Raw genomic sequence first — 19,774 nt, 5'->3', positions numbered from 1 at the left:
TTTTCTGTTTTCCTCCTCTAAAATCTAGGTGCGTCTTATGGACCAGTGCGTCTTATAGTCTGAAAAATATGGTAACATCACTTCTTTGCACCTAGCCACAGTTATGAAGCTCTTCTGTTTCATGGCATAATATTTGTATAAGCCATTATTGGCGAGCTTATTGTTATTCCAAAATGTGTTAGTTTACTTATATTTTATTTTTGATCATTGCATTCCAAGAATAATCACTGTTTTATTTTTCTGTCAACATAGATCTTTCAGGTCTTGCTTTTTTTAATCATTTTAGTTTTTCACGGTGCATAAGACACTCTCTGCCTACTATTTTTAGCTGGCAGAAAAATAAAAATATGTCTTTTTTCCACCATAACAAACTATTTAGTCCAGGTTTTTATGGATGTAGTGATACCAATTGTCATGATCTGTATGTGAATTCTAGTTTTGTGCTGCAGGGGTTAATGCTTTTGGCCTCTCTCTGGTACTGGGAGGGCTTTAAATAGCGTTATTTGGGCTCTGTCAATTGTCAATGATACTTTTGTCCTCGGCTTAGTTCCTGACCCCTGTGTATCTGTGGATACTGCCTACCTGTGTATGTTTGCTTGTGTATGACCTGGTCCGTTCCTGTTTCTGATACTGCTGCCTGCCTCTTTACTTGCTTCTCAGTTATGACCTTTGCCTGTCCCTGACCTTCCGTTCCTTTGCTCCTGCCTGTACTGCGCTGCTATCTCAAGTTTCCAGACTCTGCTCTGTGACTGACCACGTCCCTGTCTTGCCCCTCCTGTACCGTGCCATCTCCTGGCTTAGACTCGCGGCTGCCCAACTACTCTCTCGGCATTTCTAGCCCATGCACAGCTCTCTGGAGCTCTGGGGCTTGTCTCCGCCCCCAGACACTCCCCAGCAGTCACATGCTTCAGGTCCTGGTTACCTGAGGCACGCTTCTCCACCGCTCCACAGGTATCTTTGAGCATAGTTTGTTCAACTCAGGACACGCGCACTGGCTCAATAAGCAAGTGCAGTGCGGTGTTCCTGACACCAATTATGTGAAAATTATGTAAGTGTTTTTGTATATTAAAAAAAATCTTAAAAATGCATTTTGTAAGGAAAAAAATTTTAAAGAACACTTTAAAATTATTTGCCAGTATCACAAGGGGACCTGAACATGCGATCCATCACTTGTATAATACACTATATTGTACTACTTGCTGATTAGTGCTATACTGGTTAGGTACTATTGGTCCCTTTTCACTGGCACCATATAATCACACTATATTGTTGAGTGCTAACCTTCAAATACTATATACTGGTTAGGTAGTCTATTAGGCTCTGCCTCTAGAAGACACAAATAGGAGTGCAAGCATGACAGACCACTGGGTCTTCTTCAGGGCTCTGGCTGCCATGGAAGCTCATTGACATAGAGCAATCAGGTTCCCAGTGTCTACTGGGCGTAAGGAGAGATTTCTCTCATTCTGAAACCACTTGGATGCCTCTGTTTTATTGACAGCAGCATCTAATGGATTAATCAACTAGAATTAGAGGAGTCTGTGATTCCAATTGTTAGGCTATGGGCACACGACCATAGATTATGCAAATGACACCCTGGACAAACTCTGATTAGAGTTTGATCCAAGTGTCAGCAAAGTGTGCTCTGATTTCGTACCGTAGCACACTGTAAAGAGAAGATGGGAAACAAAATTTCTCCATCTTCTCCATTTCAATGTTTTCTGTGCTCCCAAAGACTTGACTGTGTGGGTAGCATTAGATTTCAATGTGAAATCACAGCATGCTGAAAATGTTTTCACTGACGGGTTCTGTCAGTGAAAAAAAATTATGCATCAGCACTGCCCCATTGAATAACATTTATCTGGGTGCCATTCGATACAAAAAATCAGTTAGCACCCATAGTATAGGGGAGTCTGGACACGTGCCACGCCGACACCGACGCGCATTTCGCCTTTCTTTTTCAAGATGTGGACCTCTTCTATGCTATGGGTAAGCAGTGCTAATGTGGAGGTGGTATAGGCTCCATTGATTTTGCGTGCATCTACAATGATCTCTGGAATACATTGGCCTTAAACATATATTCCCCTACCGTACTTTCCCATGCACTAAGCACTTTACCTGCAGCATAGTATAGTACTGGAGTGTCAGGACATTGGTAGCCATCACTACCTGATCCTTGTCTGTAATGTTCAATATAATCTGTATGGATTAATAAAGTTATACCTATTTATGTAATTGGACGTATAACTCCTATTTTTTTCTCTTGTTGATATGTATGTAAGTGGGAGTGTCCACTAGGTTTTTCTTAAAGACAACCACATGGGGATTAGTCTTTATGGCACATTTATGCTGATGTGGCCCTTTATGGTTTTGTTTTACCTGTGGCCAGTTACTGCCTGTTACTAACTATCTCTCTACCTGAGGCACAGATGATTGGCCTCGAGGAGACCAAAACATCCAACACCGCGGAGACACCATCACGTGTTTCTCAACGCAGTGATTCCAGAACACTGCCCCCATCCCTTATGGGAAATATGCAGATGCATGTAAAGAAGCTGCGGAGACACCATCACGTGTTTCTCGACGCAAGCAGTGAATAGCCAGGCCTTTCCCCGGGAAGGAACAACCACGGGAAGGGCAGCATCCTATGAAGGAAAGCCACCTATGCCAAGCATGGTATCCATCCACAGACAGCTGTTTCGGGGTTTTTGCCCCTCATCAGTGTGGAGTAGGAATCTGGCTATTAGGAGCAGTGCCTAGTAAAAAGGCTATAAAGGCACAGATGATTGGCCTCGAGGAGACCAAAACATCCAACACCGCGGAGACACCATCACGTGTTTCTCAAAGCAGTGATTCCAGAACACTGCCCCCATCCCTTATGGGAAATATGCAGATGCATGTAAAGAAGCTGCGGAGACACCATCACGTGTTTCTCGACGCAAGCAGTGAATAGCCAGGCCTTTCCCCGGGAAGGAACAACCACGGGAAGGGCAGCATCCTATGAAGGAAAGCCACCTATGCCAAGCATGGTATCCATCCACAGACAGCTGTTTCGGGGTTTTTGCCCCTCATCAGTGTGGAGTAGGAATCTGGCTATTAGGAGCAGTGCCTAGTAAAAAGGCTATAAAGGCACAGATGATTGGCCTCGAGGAGACCAAAACATCCAACACCGCGGAGACACCATCACGTGTTTCTCAATGCAGTGATTCCAGAACACTGCCCCCATCCCTTATGGGAAATATGCAGATGCATGTAAAGAAGCTGCGGAGACACCATCACGTGTTTCTCGACGCAAGCAGTGAATAGCCAGGCCTTTCCCCGGGAAGGAACAACCACGGGAAGGGCAGCATCCTATGAAGGAAAGCCACCTATGCCAAGCATGGTATCCATCCACAGACAGCTGTTTCTTTTTCTTTTTTTCTTCCCTCAGATGGGAAAATCCACGGTCCAGAAATCCAAGACCAAAGAAAAATCCCAAACAGCTGCGTCAAATCCAAAACACAAAAGCTGTTCCCATCATCATTGGAAAATTTCAGTTTACTACAACATCAGAAAAAACAAGTCAAGACATATTTACAAGGTATCTCCACTTCTTCACCTTCCAAATCCCTTCGGCATCCACCTCCCCCCTTCTTCTTTTATCCCATAGAAAACACACATACATCTTCCCCAAAATCACTTTTAGACTATTCTTTACTACAATTTCCTTTCTCTTAAAAACATACACATTCCTCACATCCCATAATACTTCCTTTATACATGCAACTATTAACCACAACACTCTCTCCTTCACTCCATCACACATTCCCAAGCCAAACATGAACAACTCGAATAATAACAAGCTCACACCACACAATTCTTTACACAACGGTCCCATTCTTCCAATCACCTCCCTAGCATAATGACAATTCCAAAACACATGTATTACACTTTCCCTTCCACCACACCCACCTCTCGGACACATATCATTTCTCCCCAACCCACGATTCTTCTGAAATTCCCTAACTGGTAACACTCCATGCAAAGACTGCCACACAATCTCACTCTGCCTATTCGTCATACCGTCTAACCGCACTTTCTTCCATACTTTTTCTATATCTTTCCCTCTTACCATGTTTATTCCACACTCTGTCTCTCTACATTCAATCATCCTATATACAGCCTTCTTATTACTCAACAACCTAACATCCACATCACATAACTCATACTTCACCAAAAATTTATAAACCCACACATACCATCTAGGCACGTCAAAAGCAACCGGATACCTCAGATCCCTCTCTCGCCACTTCAAACGAAATAAATACGCCCCAAACAAAAACCTACACAGACAAGAAAACTTGCCATCCATCCTAATCACCCTCAACACAAAAACCACAATATTTACACCAAAAAACACCTCAAGGTTTGGAAAACCCAACCCACCTTTTTCTAAACGTTTCACCAAAACCTCCCTCCTAGCCCTCTCCATTCTAGAATTCCACAAAAACACAAACAGAATCCTATTTAACCCCCTCATACACATATACCCCGGCGGAAAGACCACTGCAATATATAAGAAAATAGGCAAAATCACACTTTTAATAACTAAGATTTTTCCAAAAAACGAAAGACTTCTCATCTTCCAAAAACATAACTTCCGCTCAACCTTTCCTTTCGCATCATCCCAACTTTCTTTCCCATCCAAACTCTCTGAAAATTTCACCCCCAAAACCTTAATAGACCCAGTCACCTCATTCACTCCTACATCCTCACTTAAAACCCCTCCCCCAAAAACCTTACACTCACTCTTCTCCCAATTCACCTTAAATGCTGACGCACCACAAAAAATAGACGCTAATAACTTCACCCGCCTCACAGAATACTCTGAATCACACAACACACACACGTCATCCATATAAGCACTAACCTTCCATTCCCTCCCTCCACCTCCTGGCACTTGTACTCCTCTAATCACTTTATCTTTCCTCAACATACAAAGCAACGGTTCAATCGCACAAATAAAAACCACAGAAGACAAAGGACAACCTTGTCGCACACCTGAAAAAACATTCACTCTTCTACCCACAGAACCATTCATCAAAACACAACTATAAATGTCTTTATATAAGCTCCTCACCCTCCAAACAAAATCAGGCGGAAACCCCATTCTCAATAATACCCGGAACAAAAAACTATGTGATAACCGATCATACGCCTTTTCAAAGTCCAAACTCAAAACAAATACACTCTTCTTCCGACTCATACAGTCCCACAAACAATCTCTCAACATACACACACACTCATGTATACGTCTCCCAGGCACTGCACAACACTGTTCATCCCCAATCACACTCTCTATCACATCACGCATCCTATTCGCCATTACTTTCGCATAGATCTTATAATCGCAATTCAACAACGTTATCGGTCTCCAATTTTTTTAACTCTTCAAATCTCCTTTTTTAGGTATTAACACAACCATCCCTGCACGCATACTCTCAGCCACCTCCATACTAGACCACATATACTTACACATATCCACAAAATCCTTACCAATCACATGCCACATCACCCTATAAAACTCTATAGGAAGTCCATCCTCTCCTGGAGTCTTATTTAACGCCATGCTATTCATTACCTTCCATACCTCATCACCTGTCACCTCACCCATCACTCTCTCTCTCTCTCTCTCCATCTCACTCAATTTATTTTCTAATACACTCAGTACATCCTCCTCCAAAGCCTCATCCCTCCACTTCACTGCATACAGCTCCTCATAAAACTTAGCCACATGTTCACACATATCCTCCCCACTTACCTCTCTTCCATCCTCTGCATTCAAAACACCCATACTCTGCTTTTTCCCAAAAACCTTTTTAAAGAAAAACCTCGAACACCTTTCATCTTGCTCCATTCTATCAATTTTTCCCTAAAAATAATACTCTTCCCTTTCTCTTCCAAAAACTCTTTAATTTCTTTTTTAACCTTTTTTATCCCCTCCTCCACCTCCATTCCTCCTTCCCTCAATTTATACAATAAACATAAACGGGCATTCAACTTAACAAAGTTTTCCCTCTTAATTGCCGCAAATTCATACCCCACACTTTTAAAAAACTTTTTTGTCTGCCTCTTAACCCAATCCCACCACTCACAAACATTCCCAAAACTTTCCTTACTTTTACACCACTGTTCATACTTTCTCACATACTCCTTCCTCACAGCTTCATTTTCCAACAATTTCACATTCAATTTCCACAAACCCTTTCCAAACACACCACTAACATTAATATCTAACTCGCACAACACACAAACATGGTCCGAAAAAACGACCCTATCCTGCTTATATCCAACAGGAATAATATTTTTAGAAATAAAACAATAATCCAACCTGGACTGTGCTCTTCCACTATCAGAAAAAAAGGTATCTAACAAAGGGTTAACCTTACACACACGCTGCATATCACTCAAATCAAAGTCAGTAACTAACTCCAGCAAAACTTTTCCAGACACATCCACATTCACTCCCCCCACATCACAATTCATATCACCCACAATCACCACAGGCACTCTTCCTGGAACAAAAAGCTTCACTTTTTCAAATAATAACTTACGCTCATTTTTTTCTACTGGCGCATAAATATTGATAACACAAAACTTATCATTTTTATATTCAAAATTTGCTAAGATACACCTCCCCACCTCCACCACCAAATAATTATTCAAAACAACCTCCTGCCCCTTAACTAAAATACCCACACCATCATTTCTATTATTTGCACTACCAGACCACACAGACGCACCATAAGACCACTCATCCCCTTTCACACCATCCACAATCCCACATTCTTGCAAACAAAAAATAGATGCACTCTGCATAGCTAAAAAATCCAAAATTGCTGCTCTCCTCCTCGCTTTCTTAAAATCTCTCACATTTTGAGAAACTATAGAAAAACCCATACTATAAAAAAAAAAAAAAATGCAAAAATTACCACAAAACTACACACATTACACAAAAAGCCCTTGACAAAGGTCAAGACTCACAGAAAGGAGAGAAAAAAAAAAAACATCCACTGAGCTTTCATTTTACCCAGTATCACCATTGTCCTCCTCTGCCATTTGGACTGAACAGCAAGTCTCTGAACCACTAACCCCTTCGTGCTCACTCCATTTTTTTTTAGCTGGCCCAATTTTCCTCTTAGGCATACTACTGCATGCCTCATCACTTTCCCCATCCTCCTCCCTCTGACACTTATTCGCACCCCTGTCCTGATCTGAAGAAAGCCCTCTAATATTCTGAGGATCTGAGGGGTGCACAGGGCTCTCAGCTTCAGAAATATGCACGTCTTCCTCCGTTGCATCCATTGCTTCCTCAAGAGAAAACATTTCAGGCACAGTAGAGTCATCATCTTCTTCCTCATCTTCTTCCTGATCTTCCTTATTAAACCCCTTCTCTACTTTTTTTGCCGCCAACCAAAACTCCTTATCTTCCTTCTGTGCATCACTCATAGTACCACGGGGTGCTAGCACAATGTCATCTGGAGTCACAGAGCGTCTTTCCCTCTCCCTCTCCCTCCTTTCCTCTCTCTCCATTCTTTCAGTTTCCTTCCTGATAGTCGCCAACCTCCTCCTTCTCTCCTCCTCCTCTCTCCATTCACTCTCTGAGCGTCTAGGCGCCCTCCACGGACAATCCTTATACATGTGGTCACTACTACCACACACGTCACAGGTCTTAGCCATCGGGCAATCACCAGCCATATGCCCCTCCTTCTTGCAGTTTCGGCAACACTGCCCCTTCTGGCAGTCTGCCTGGACATGTCCAAAAGAGAAACATCTCCTGCAAAACAGAGGCTGCCCAGGGTACGTGAGGAAACCCCTATGCCCTGCCACAGAGAAGTTCGCCGGAGGGTGTCTGAACCCACCCACACTGCCAGGATCTCTTCTGAACTTTACACGATATTTGTATCGACAATTGAAGATTCCTAAACAGTTCACTTGCTTCTCTCCCTTTGAAACAAAGTCACAATATTGTGAGAGGAAGCTCTCCAACAATGCAGGTTCAGTAAAGGGGTTATAGACAGTGATAGTCACCTGCCTTTCCTGAAGACCAAACAGTGGTTCACATTTGACTCCCTTCAAACAGGGATCTCCGGCATGATTCCGAAACCACTCATAGACATTCAAGCAATAATGCCCCGACATAAAAGTAACATCGTAGTTACCTTGATTAGGGAACTCATTGATGCTATAGATGTTCTCCCGCTTTCCTCCAGCCTTTTCCTCAATAAGGTCACGTACAATAAAGACCACGCTGTTCCTTGCCCGTATAGATGGCTCCAACGTCACTCGGATGGTGTTCTTCACATAACTCATCTTCAAAGCTGTCGGTACAAATGACCACAGAAAAAAACAGAATTCTCTGCAAAAGGGTCTGGATTGCTCCAGAAAACCTCACTCCAGACAGCTGTTTCGGGGTTTTTGCCCCTCATCAGTGTGGAGTAGGAATCTGGCTATTAGGAGCAGTGCCTAGTAAAAAGGCTATAAAGGCACAGATGATTGGCCTCGAGGAGACCAAAACATCCAACACCGCGGAGACACCATCACGTGTTTCTCAACGCAGTGATTCCAGACCACTGCCCCCATCCCTTATGGGAAATATGCAGATGCATGTAAAGAAGCTGCGGAGACACCATCACGTGTTTCTCGACGCAAGCAGTGAATAGCCAGGCCTTTCCCCGGGAAGGAACAACCACGGGAAGGGCAGCATCCTATGAAGGAAAGCCACCTATGCCAAGCATGGTATCCATCCACAGACAGCTGTTTCGGGGTTTTTGCCCCGGGGAAAGGCCTGGCTATTCACTGCTTGCGTCGAGAAACACGTGATGGTGTTTCCGCAGCTTCTTTACATGTATCTCTCTACCTGAGTCTGCCAATCTAACCTACATTTTGATTTATGTAAGATACTGACTGGTATCTTCCTTGACCTACTTATGGTCTTATATGTTTTAACCCTGTTCTATTTGCATTAAATTGTTTTAATTCCATAGGAGTCAGAGTTTTAAGCGCAAACACTCTTCAGAGAATCTACAATCCTCAAAATCTGAAACTCAAGATTTCCATCAACTATTATTTGGGGTGGCGGTAGGGGTGAGGGCTCAAGAGGTTCAACATATTTCTTGAGGAAAGACCTATGGAAGACATTGTGGATCTTAAAGGTACCTTCACACAAAACGATATCGCTAGTGATCCGTGACGTTGCAGCGTCCTCGCTAGCGATATCGTTCAGTTTGACACACAGCAGCGATCAGAATCCTGCTGTGATGTCGTTGGTCGGGGCTAGAAGGCCAGAACTTTCTTTGGTCGCTGGCTCTCCCGCTGACATCGCTGAATCGGCGTGTGTGACACCGATTCAGCGATGTCTTCGCTGGTAACCAGGGTAAACATCGGGTTATTAAGCGCAGGGCCGCGCTTAGTAACCCGATGTTTACCCTGGTTACCATCCTAAAAGTAAAAAAAACAAACGCTTCATACTTACCTTCAGCTGTCTGTCCTCCGGCGCTGTGCTTTCCTGCACTGCACTCACTGTGAGCACAGCGGCCGGAAAGCAGAGCGGTGACGTCACCGCTCTGCTTTCCGGCCGCTGTGCTCACAGCCAGTGCAGGAAGCAGAGCGCCGAGGACAGACAGCGGAAGGTAAGTATGAAGCGTTTGTTTTTTTTTACTTTTAGGATGGTAACCAGGGTAAACATCGGGTTACTAAGCGCGGCCCTGCGCTTAGTAACCCGATGTTTACCCTGGTTACCAGGGGACTTCGGGATCGTTGGTCGCTGGAGAGCTGTCTGTGTGACAGCTCTCCAGCGACCAAACAGCGACGCTGCAGCGATCCGGATCGTTGTCAGTATCGCTGCAGCGTCGTTTAGTGTGAAGGTACCTTAAGAGTCTGAGAGAGCTCAAGATGAATTAATGATGGAGGTTATTTTTATAGGAACCAATAAATCTAGGTCCCAAGTTCCAGGAAGGAACCTTCAACCTAATATTCCTGGTAGATAACCACACAAAGTCATTCACATTCAGGTCCAGACCTGCCAAGCATTTTCTATCAGCCATACATTTGTACCTGTCCCCCATAATCTTCAAATTACTCAGAACCCCCCCGCCACACTGAGGAGAGCAACAAAGCAAAACGTTCCTCTTCTGGAACTCCTGAAGCCCCTCCCCCACTAAAAGTACCAAACTGCGGATGGTAACCGTATGCACTAAAGAATGGTGACCTGTCGGTAGATTCTTGACGGTGATTATTGACAAATTCTGACAGCACAATCCTCCTGATTTTCGGAGACAAAACACCTGAGGTAAGACTCCAAATTCAGGTTAACGTGCTCGGTCTGTTGATTCGACTGGGGATGGAAAACATAGGAAAAGGACAGCTGCACCCCCAGTTGAGAACAGAACACCTTCCAGAACTTGGAAACAAACTGGGTCACCCAATCTGACATCACATTGGAGGGAACCCCATGAAGCTTTACGATCTCATTTATAAACAACTTGGCATTCGAAAGTTCCGGTAATGCGACAAAATAAACAATTTTACTGAACCTGTCTACAGCCACTAAAACCACAGTCTTCTCTGCAGATACCGGTAGGTCAGTAATAAAATCCATGGACAAGTGTGTCCATGGTCTGCTAGGAATAGGTAGTGGAAAAAGGGTACCAGACGGACTGCTATGCGATACTTTAGAACATGTGCAGATGCTACAAGCAGCTACTTGTTCAACCACATCCCGATGCCACCCCGGCCACCAAAACGATGAGAAAGGAGGTCCACGGTTGCCTTACCACCTCGATGAACATCAATCACAGAGTTGCGATGTTCCCCAATTAATTTGCGTTGCAGATTTTGTGGCACAAATAACCTTGCTGGAGGGCAGGAGGCCGGGGCATCACCCTGGGCCTCCAACACCTCACCCTCTAGTTCAGGGTACAATGCCAACATGACTACCCACTTCTGCAAAACTGGGACAGGGACCTCATGGTCACCACCACCAGGGAAACTCAGTGACAAAGCATCAGCTTTGACATTTTTGACCCCTGGACGGAAAGTGACCACAAAATTGAACCTAGTCAAAAACAGGGACCATCTAGCTTTCCTAGGGTTGAGACGTTTAGTCGCTACAGAAGAAAGAGAATTAAGAAGGAAAGGACAGCTTGTGGAAAGTGTGCAGGAGAGCGAAGCACAGGAGAGTGATATCAGGGGAGACCAGCTGCGAACGAGCTGCCTCTCTCTGAAGCGCAGATAGCTGGTAGCCGGAACACCGAGGTTGTAAGGGACTCTACGACTTACAACAGAGAGCGGTAGGACAGCTGAACTGCAAGTTACCTGTCTGCCACACACACCTGAAGACACAGTAACACATAGAGCCAGGGGAGTGATAGAGTTCCTGTAAAAAGGCTCAAGTTACCTGTCATACAGGTATTGTCCTATCCTATATGGGGGACAGAGAGAAAAACTGTTACGACTCTTATCTGAAGCCATAGGCAGTAAGGGACTACAACATCACCGCGCTAGAGGAAGGCTTTTAACTCCACCTGGTAAAGGGACCTCTGGATTCGCTTCTAAGCCGGCCGGACACTGCCTGCCCTGTGATCTGGTACCCTGGACTGTGGCTTCCTGAAGTCTCCAGTAAACCAGGTAAAGAGACGGCAAACCTATGTCGTCGTTCTTTACTGCACCATTCACCATCTTCCATCTACTCTCCGGGAGCCCTGGGGGCATATTTCACCTGTGGGAAGTTATACCATCTAGCTGCCATAACATCACCCCAGAGGACCCCTTAAAGCAGCGCCGGTCCCCACTGACCGAATACCACAGGTGGTGTCACAAACATAAACTTTATTCAATTCCTCTTTTACATGGGCGCCCAGGGCCATGGACCGGGTCGCCACCCAGACATCCCCCTGTGAACAACGGACCCGGTATCGGGTACCCTACGGCCCTGGCAGGTGACTCAAATAGCAATACGGCTTCTGAATACTAGAAAAAAATAAGATGCAGGACCTGCCCCAACGGAAGAAGCATTTGCGAAAAGGCGCTCGTCGGGCTTGGGATAACAGCATTGGTACTCCAACCCTTGTGCACGGCTATTCCTGACTTATATCTGCACCACAGGTAAATTAACCCTATCATGTGATTTCCCCTTTTTCCTTTTTGGCATCCTTGGCATATGTAGTGAATTCACTTTCCAGCTTATTAACAACTTGTTGTTGTATTCTCTGGACATATACCTTATATGTGCCTCCTCTTTAAGGAATAATTAATATTTACATGCACATGAGTAATTCCTGTATGGGCTCACCCACAATCTGCTGTGCCTTTATTGTTTATTTACAAATATAACCGCCATCTTTGCATAGCATATATGGTTATTGGTTAATTGATATTCTATCTTTGGATTTGTACCTTGCTAATTCCCCCTTCTTAGTACTGGTGGTATTTTCCTCCCCCTCTTATCAATAGTTTTTTGTCTTCATGTTAAACTTATTTTAATATTCATTAATAAATTTATCATTTTAATTTACATGATCCTTTTTTCACTTCTTTTCTTCTATGGCATTCCATATTAGAATATGTTTGTAGACTTGGGAGGTAGTAAGGTGGAGGGAGTACTGTCAAAATCACTGTATGTGCACCCCTATAGCCAGGGTAGAAACCAGGTCTCTGTCGGAATGACTGTCTGATTTTGAGGATGTATTTTCTAAACAGGGGTGTCAGGAACTTCTTCCTCATTGACCATGTTATTACTCTATTAAAGGGAACCTTTCACCCCCAAAATCGCGGGTGAGGTAAGCTCACCGGCATTGGGGGCTTATCTACAGCATTCTGGAATGCTGTAGATAAGCCCCCGATGTATCTTGAAAGATGAGAAAAAGACATTAGATTATACTCACCCAGGGGCGTTCCCGCTGTTGGTCCGGGTCCGGCGCCTCCCATCTTCATCAGATGACGTCCTCTTCGGGTCTTCACGCTGAGGCTCTGGCGCAGGTGTGCTTTGTCTGCCCTGTTGAGGGCAGAGCAAAGTATTGCAGTGCGCAGGCGCCGGGCCTCTCTGACTTTTCCCGGCGCTTACGCACTGCAGTACTTTGCTCTGCCCTCAACAGGGCAGACAAAGTATGCCTGCGCTGGAGCTGCAGCGTGAAGACCAGAAGAGGATGTCATCTGATGAAGATGGGAGGCGCCGGACCCGGACCAACAGCGGGAACGCCCCTGGGTGAGTATAATCTAAAGTCTTTTTCTCATCTTTTAGGATACATCGGGGGCTTATCTACAGCATTCCAGAATGCTGTAGATAAGCCCCTGATGCCGGTGGGCTTACCTCACCCACGATTCTGGGGGTGACAGGTTCCCTTTAACTTAAATTCTGGGGCCAATTTGCCTAAGAGCATGCTATAAAGGACTATACTATTTAGAGTCTTGCTAAGGGCCATATCAAACCCTCTTCATCTCCTGTGGCAGCAGGGTTATTCTTGGTAAGAAAAAAAATGGGGGGTTACGCCCTTGCTTGAATTTCCGTGAACTAAATAGGATCAGTGTTCAGGGTCCATAACCTCTCCCTCTCATTCCGGATCTCTTTAATCAGATCATCGGGACTAAGTATTTTATCAAACTGGACCTTAGGGGGGCATAAAATATTATCCATATTATGGAGGGGATGAGTGGAAGACTGATTTTAATACCCCAAATGGTCACTGTTAAAACCTTGTCTTGCTATTTAGGTTGACAAATACTCCCGCCATTTCCATCACTTTGTTAATGACATTTTCTGACATCTAGCAGGGAGATTTGTTGTAGTTATTGTAATCTGGATGACATTTTAATTTATTTGTCGGTCCTAGAGATACATCAGATAGATGTCAGGCAGGTCTTACAAATACTCAGGGAAAATAAATTATATGTCAGGTTGGAGAAATGTATGTTTTTGGATCAGGAGATCCCTTTTCTGAGGTATCTATTATCTTCCACTGGTTTGAAGTTCATCAAGGACTTTTTGGTAGTGGCCATACCACTTACGGATATGACCAGAAAAGGGACAGACTTTTCTAAATAGTCTAAACTGGCCTGCAAAGCATTTTCTACCTTGAAGAGATGTTTTGCCTCTGCAATCCAATCCTTATACAGCTTGACATCACTCACCTGTTCATTATAGAGGTGGACGCATCGGAGGTGTGGGATTGGTGCTGTATTGTCACAGGGTTCATCTCCTAAATGGAGGTCATCTGCATACTTCTCCAGAAAATTTCTGAACAGAACTATAAAATTGTCAATAGGGAACTCTTGGAAATAATCTTAGGCTTTGAGGAATGGCATCATTTTTCGAAAGTGACAGTTCATCTGGTCATTGTCATCACCAGTCATAAAAACCTATTGTATCTGGAATCCGCCAAACGTCTGACATCTAGACAGGCAAGATGGGCATTGTTTTTTTTACCAGATTCAAGTCTTTTGTGGCTTACAGGCCAGGGGATAAGAACATAAAACAGATACATTATCTTATTGCTTCAAGGGGGAGGAAGTAACTGTGAGCCAGTTCCCATACTACAGACAAGTATGTGAAAAGGTCGTAGAGGCTCAGTGGAAGGCCCCTGCCGCTGTCCTTCAGCTAAACTGTTTGTCCCTGTAAGGCTATGTTCACACTTTGCGGATTTTGCTGCGGATCTGCAGCAGATTTGACCGCTGCGGATCCACATCAGTTTCCCATGAGTTTACATTACAGTGTAAACCTATGGGAAACAAAAACCGCTGTGCACATGCTGCGGAAAAATCCGCGCGGAAACGCTGCGGATTACATTCCGCGGCATGTCACTTCTTTTCTGCGGATTTTCACCTGCTCCAATAGGAAGATGCAGATGAAAATCCACATTAGAAACCGCAGTAAAAACCGCGATAAATCCGCAGTAAAAACCGCAACGGGTTTTCACTGCGGATTTTGGAATTCCGCTGCAGAGAAATCCGCAGTGGAATCCGCAAAGTGTGCACATAGCCTTAAGCTCCATATTAGAATTTTGAGCAAACTTCACGATTCTGTCCTGGCTGGACATCCTGGTAGTAAAGCCACCATGGATCTTTTTACTCATCTTTTTTTGTGGCCTTGCATGCACCAGGATGTTCAGGATTATGGATATGCTCGCAGTACTTGTGCACGTTCTAAGACCCCTTCACGCTCGTCCGTCCAGGGCTCTTCAATCATTGGCTATTCCCTGTAGGCCATGGACTCATTAGTCTGTGTATTTCATCACTGATTTACCTTTGTCAACAGGTAACACAGTAATGTTAGTGGTGATAGAAAGATTCAGCAAGATGGCTCATTTCGTTGCGTTACCTGTACTACCGAATGCCAATACTTTGGCACACATTTTTATTAAGGAGATTGTGAAATTGTGTGGAATTCCCCCTGATATTGTTTCCGACCAGGGGATTCAGTTTGTATCTAAATTTTGGAAGGTGTTTTGTATTCGCTTACGCATTTCATCTTTCATTCTCTTCTTTCATTCGCCTTTCATCCACATTCTATTGGGGAAACTGGCAAACTAAGTGAGTAAGTCAGAATGTTGAGACACATCTTAGGTATTTTGTATCTGAGAATCAGGAAAAGTGGGTCTTGTTTTTACCCTTAGTTGAGTTCGCTGTAAATAATCGTTGTTAGGAATCAACTGGCAAGTCCCCTTATTTGGGGCATAGGGGTTTCAGCCTCAATTTTGTGCCTTCCATTGTAATCGTTCTTCTGGAATGCTTTTCACTGGGGCCTGTACTTCCCCTGAATGACATTGACAATCATAAGCAGACAAAAACACTCAAAGAAAAGAAGAACATGATACCTTACAGCAAGTTTCTTAGTGTATGAGATGTTATGATACAGCCCTGATCGCCTGGTCTAACCTTCTGCATGAATTATTGTGTGTATGTGTGTGTGTGTGTGTGTGTGTGTGTGTGTGTGTGTGTGTGTGTGTGTGTATATATGTGGGGGGGGGGTGCACAGCTGAGTTTACCTGTATCACATTACAAACCCCTTTATTAGCTCTCCGCCTTTCATCCCTTCATGGCATATTCACTTCTTCTGTACTGCCTCTCCCTCACATATTCTATCCAGAGATGTATCAGTAATCACACTTATATCTGTTGTGCTGAGGTAACTTGTAATGACTCTCCAGTGAGATCAGGGCTAACAGTATGTCTCACAGGAGACAGGAGCAACCTGCCTGTTCTACGCTACTCCTTTTTGAGATATAATGACAGCCCTGGTCTCACTGCAGAGCGAGTACAAGTTGGCTGAGCACAACAGACATAAGTGTGATTACTGGCACATCACCATATGTAAGAAGATAAACATACTGTCCGTGTTCCCCCTTGAAGAAACGCATATTGTTATGATGTGTAATGTGTATTGTCACATGCGTTATTAGTGACGACGTTGTAGTTTGATCGACAGTAGGGAGAGTTAGGGTTAAGGATTGGGTCTAGGTCAGAGTAGGAGAGGCTAACATGCAGAGACAAAGACAGTTTCTTTTCAGGAAGTCAGATAAGGCCCAGCATGCAACAGAAGCAGAAGGTCTGACTAGTCAGCAGAGCCAAGTGACGGGTGTGTCCCTGACATGAGTGGAGACCAAGGCAATGGATAGCGAGATCCAGTGTAAAGGAAGGATAAGTGATCAAAGGACAAAGTGATGCGTTTGACATAGGTCCTGGGATAGGACACCTAGCAGTACGGCCCTGACTTTGCCAGACAGAGAGATAATGGGCCAGGACGGAACAGGGAGAGTGAGATGTAGAGGGTTCCCTGGGCGACAGTTCCAAGGCATCAGCAAGCAGAGAAGCTAAATAAAGGAGATAGTGGCAAGCTAACGCCCCTAAGCGAAAAAGGACGTGGAACTGCAGGTTGAAGTATAGGATTCTCATTTACTGGACTGTAGTACTGTGCTGAGTTGCGGTGAATACAGAGGAATTTGAGGCAGCAACAAGTAAGATTGGAAGAGCTAGAGAGATTGTGTTTGAAGATGCTTAGTATTGTAAAGGAAACGTTTGTGAAATTATGTGAAGTTATGCACTTGCTATCTATTGTACATAGTTACCACCAAGTTATTGTTAAGTAAAAGACTGTTTATTTTAGAATGGTGCTCTCCATCATTGAACTGTCCAACATCCGGTCCTCGCCAGGCATAGCGCCCCGATAGACGAAGCCCACACACTAAGATAGGACCCCCATCTTAATGTGGCGTGCGGGGGTGTAAGAGATTAGTACTTTCGCTCACGGCCACTGTCCCCCACCACATTACACATGCAAGCAGTGTGGACGGAGGGGCAGTACAGCAAAGGTGACAATGTATGAAAGGAGGAGAGCTGATTGAAGGGTTTGTAATGTGACACAGCTAAACTCATATACATTGCCTGCCCCCCCCCCCATTTTGACCCATACTGGAGGTTAGACGAGGAGATAAGAGCTTGGTGAAATAAGCTCTTTAAATAAGCAACATTCGAAGAAATTGCTCCTAAATTTAGAAATGTTACATTTGGCTGGTGAATTACTTTATATCATTACATTTATTGGAAACTCCGGAATTATAAAGCTTAAAAAAAAAAGAAAAATGAAGCATAAGTCATTTAACACAGTTCCTGGGATGCACAGATTTAATGTGGGAGATGATTGAATAGCCTCCTTGTTACTTTCTTCTTTTATGTCTCACATTACACATTGCTCTTTGCTCAGTTTCAACAGCTTGTAAAAATCAAGACATCTTGAAGATCCGAAGTTTTTTTCTGTACTTGTGAAGACATGAATATTTCTAGATCAAGGTAATCATGCTGACATTCCCTGGGAAAGTCAAACGGCATAAAGGTTTTGTATACTATATAGAAAAAATGTAACCACGTAAAAACTAACATATATTCATCTCTTTTTGCCAAATATGAATATAATGTGAATATATTGAATGCTTCAGTCTAAAGCTAAAATCATCAAAACATTGTTTATCTTTTTTAAAACACTAAAATGGATGTTTAATTTTTGAAAGGGTAGGCAGGTCTTTCCTAAAATACCGTATTAAGGACCCACCATCAAGATAAAAAAAGCCACATATCTGCTCTCATTAATAGATCAATGAACCTTTCCAATTTACCTGATAGTAAATGGACATGCCTCACTTAAAGGGAAGGTGCCGTGTTTGTAGATAATTAATAAATCAATGTAATGTAGCTTAACTTGCTGTTATAACCAAGTTTTGAATGCATTTGAAACACATTTCGTGTGTTATTGGAGTTTAAAGAAGGCACTGGGGGCTAACATCTTGTTTTCACAGCAGCAGCAGGACACTATCAGTGTCATAATACAGCACCCCATGGTCATAGGAGATAACAGACAGCCCCTGACCCTATCTATTGTAATGGAGCAGTCACTGCTGTGAACTGGGCTGGCCTCTGTGGGCTGCACAATTCACAGTAGTGGGAGTGTTCTGCTGCCATATTCAAGGAGCCCTCAGATCTGCTATCTAAACATAAGCAGTACTGCTTCCAGCAAACAGATCCTAGATTGAGGGCTGACAGTAGTAAAATGCAGGAGGAAAGCATGACAGAATAGCAGAGACATCAATGAGGAACAGTGTATCATTAGCATTATAGGAGCAGGAGCTGTGAGCCAACCCTTATTAAGATAAGATAAGGAGCTGCAGTGAATGGCCAGGTGTTGTGGAGGGGGGTGAGAGAATCATGTCATCTGGGTGAGAGAGACTGATGGGAGAGAGAAAAACAGTAACTGCTGGTGATAGCAGATCACAGGGCAGTCTCCTACAAAATGGCGCTGCCCTGTGATGTTACTCTTCATTCTGCCCCAGGGATACTAGACCACCCAAAAGGGGAGGGAAATGGTGATGTCAGCAGTTACTGCCCCAATTTTCCAGCTAACAGTAAAGCTGGTAAGTCTTACTATAGCTGCTTGAGGTCTAAAATGGAAAATGCTCCTCCTAGTGGTAAATATATATTTGTAAGAAAATAAATTTATATTTTTCATATAGAAATGTTTGCAAACAGTACAAACATTGCATGAATACATTTTAATTACTATTTTAAGCTTAATTTCATTTAAAAAAAACTACAAGAAAACTGGTGGCACCTTCACTTTAATAGACATTACTGTACAAAAATTGAGACAATTCTTTGATGCAACTAAGAATGCAAAAGAGACAATTAATCTTCTGTGCCCCCTCCCAAATTTGTGACATATTTCCCAAAAATCAGAAGATCTCTGAGAGCCACTGTGTTGGCAAATGGAAATAATAATAATAGTAATTTTTAGGGCTGGTTAGCATATAGCATTTTTGCTCCAATTTTTCCATGCATTTTTTTCGTGCTTAAAAAAGGCAACATTTTACAGCAGCAACAAAATAAAGGAGATTTTTAAAATCTGCATTTTTTGAGCTGCAGTGGTTTTGTTTAAAATCTCAGTATATCAATTCTTACCGCATTTTACTGCATATTTTTACCCATTCAAATGAATGCATAAAAATGCATCACAACGCATCAAAAACTGCATTTTTCATGTTGAAAAAGCGCTAAAACAGCACTGTGTGAATAAAACCCATGATGCCTTATCACTCACATAAGGAAATGCATTTTTCGTGTTAAACAGCGTTAATGTAACAGTTTGGGCTCATTCAGATGTCAGTTATATCAGGTGTTAAAATTGTTGTGAGTTTCATCGGCCTTTCTTACCAGAGCTTCATCAGACTTTGGTTAATGTTCGCTTTTACCATTAGCG

The 19,774-nt window shown here is 43.4% G+C and overlaps 1 protein-coding gene across 10 annotated transcripts in view; it reads left to right on the top strand.

Moving 5' to 3' along the window:
* The window catches only part of LOC138681586 (uncharacterized), a 1,359,044-nt gene that overhangs the window by 196,066 nt on the left and 1,143,204 nt on the right, over positions 1–19,774 (top strand). Inside the window, exon 3 of one of the 10 annotated variants that reach the window (XR_011321941.1) lies at positions 17,732–17,801. The exons of the other annotated variants lie outside the window; for them this stretch is intronic. The gene's annotated coding sequence lies outside the window, so the exon portion shown is untranslated. Of the gene's footprint in view, positions 1–17,731; positions 17,802–19,774 lie in introns of those variants that run through there. 10 annotated transcript variants of the gene reach the window in all.

Source organism: Ranitomeya imitator, chromosome 5 (genome assembly GCF_032444005.1).
Source record: "Ranitomeya imitator isolate aRanImi1 chromosome 5, aRanImi1.pri, whole genome shotgun sequence".
Lineage (NCBI taxonomy): Eukaryota > Metazoa > Chordata > Amphibia > Anura > Dendrobatidae > Ranitomeya > Ranitomeya imitator.
Note: the sequence above shows the minus strand (reverse complement) of the source record. Positions and strands in the feature narration are given on the sequence as shown.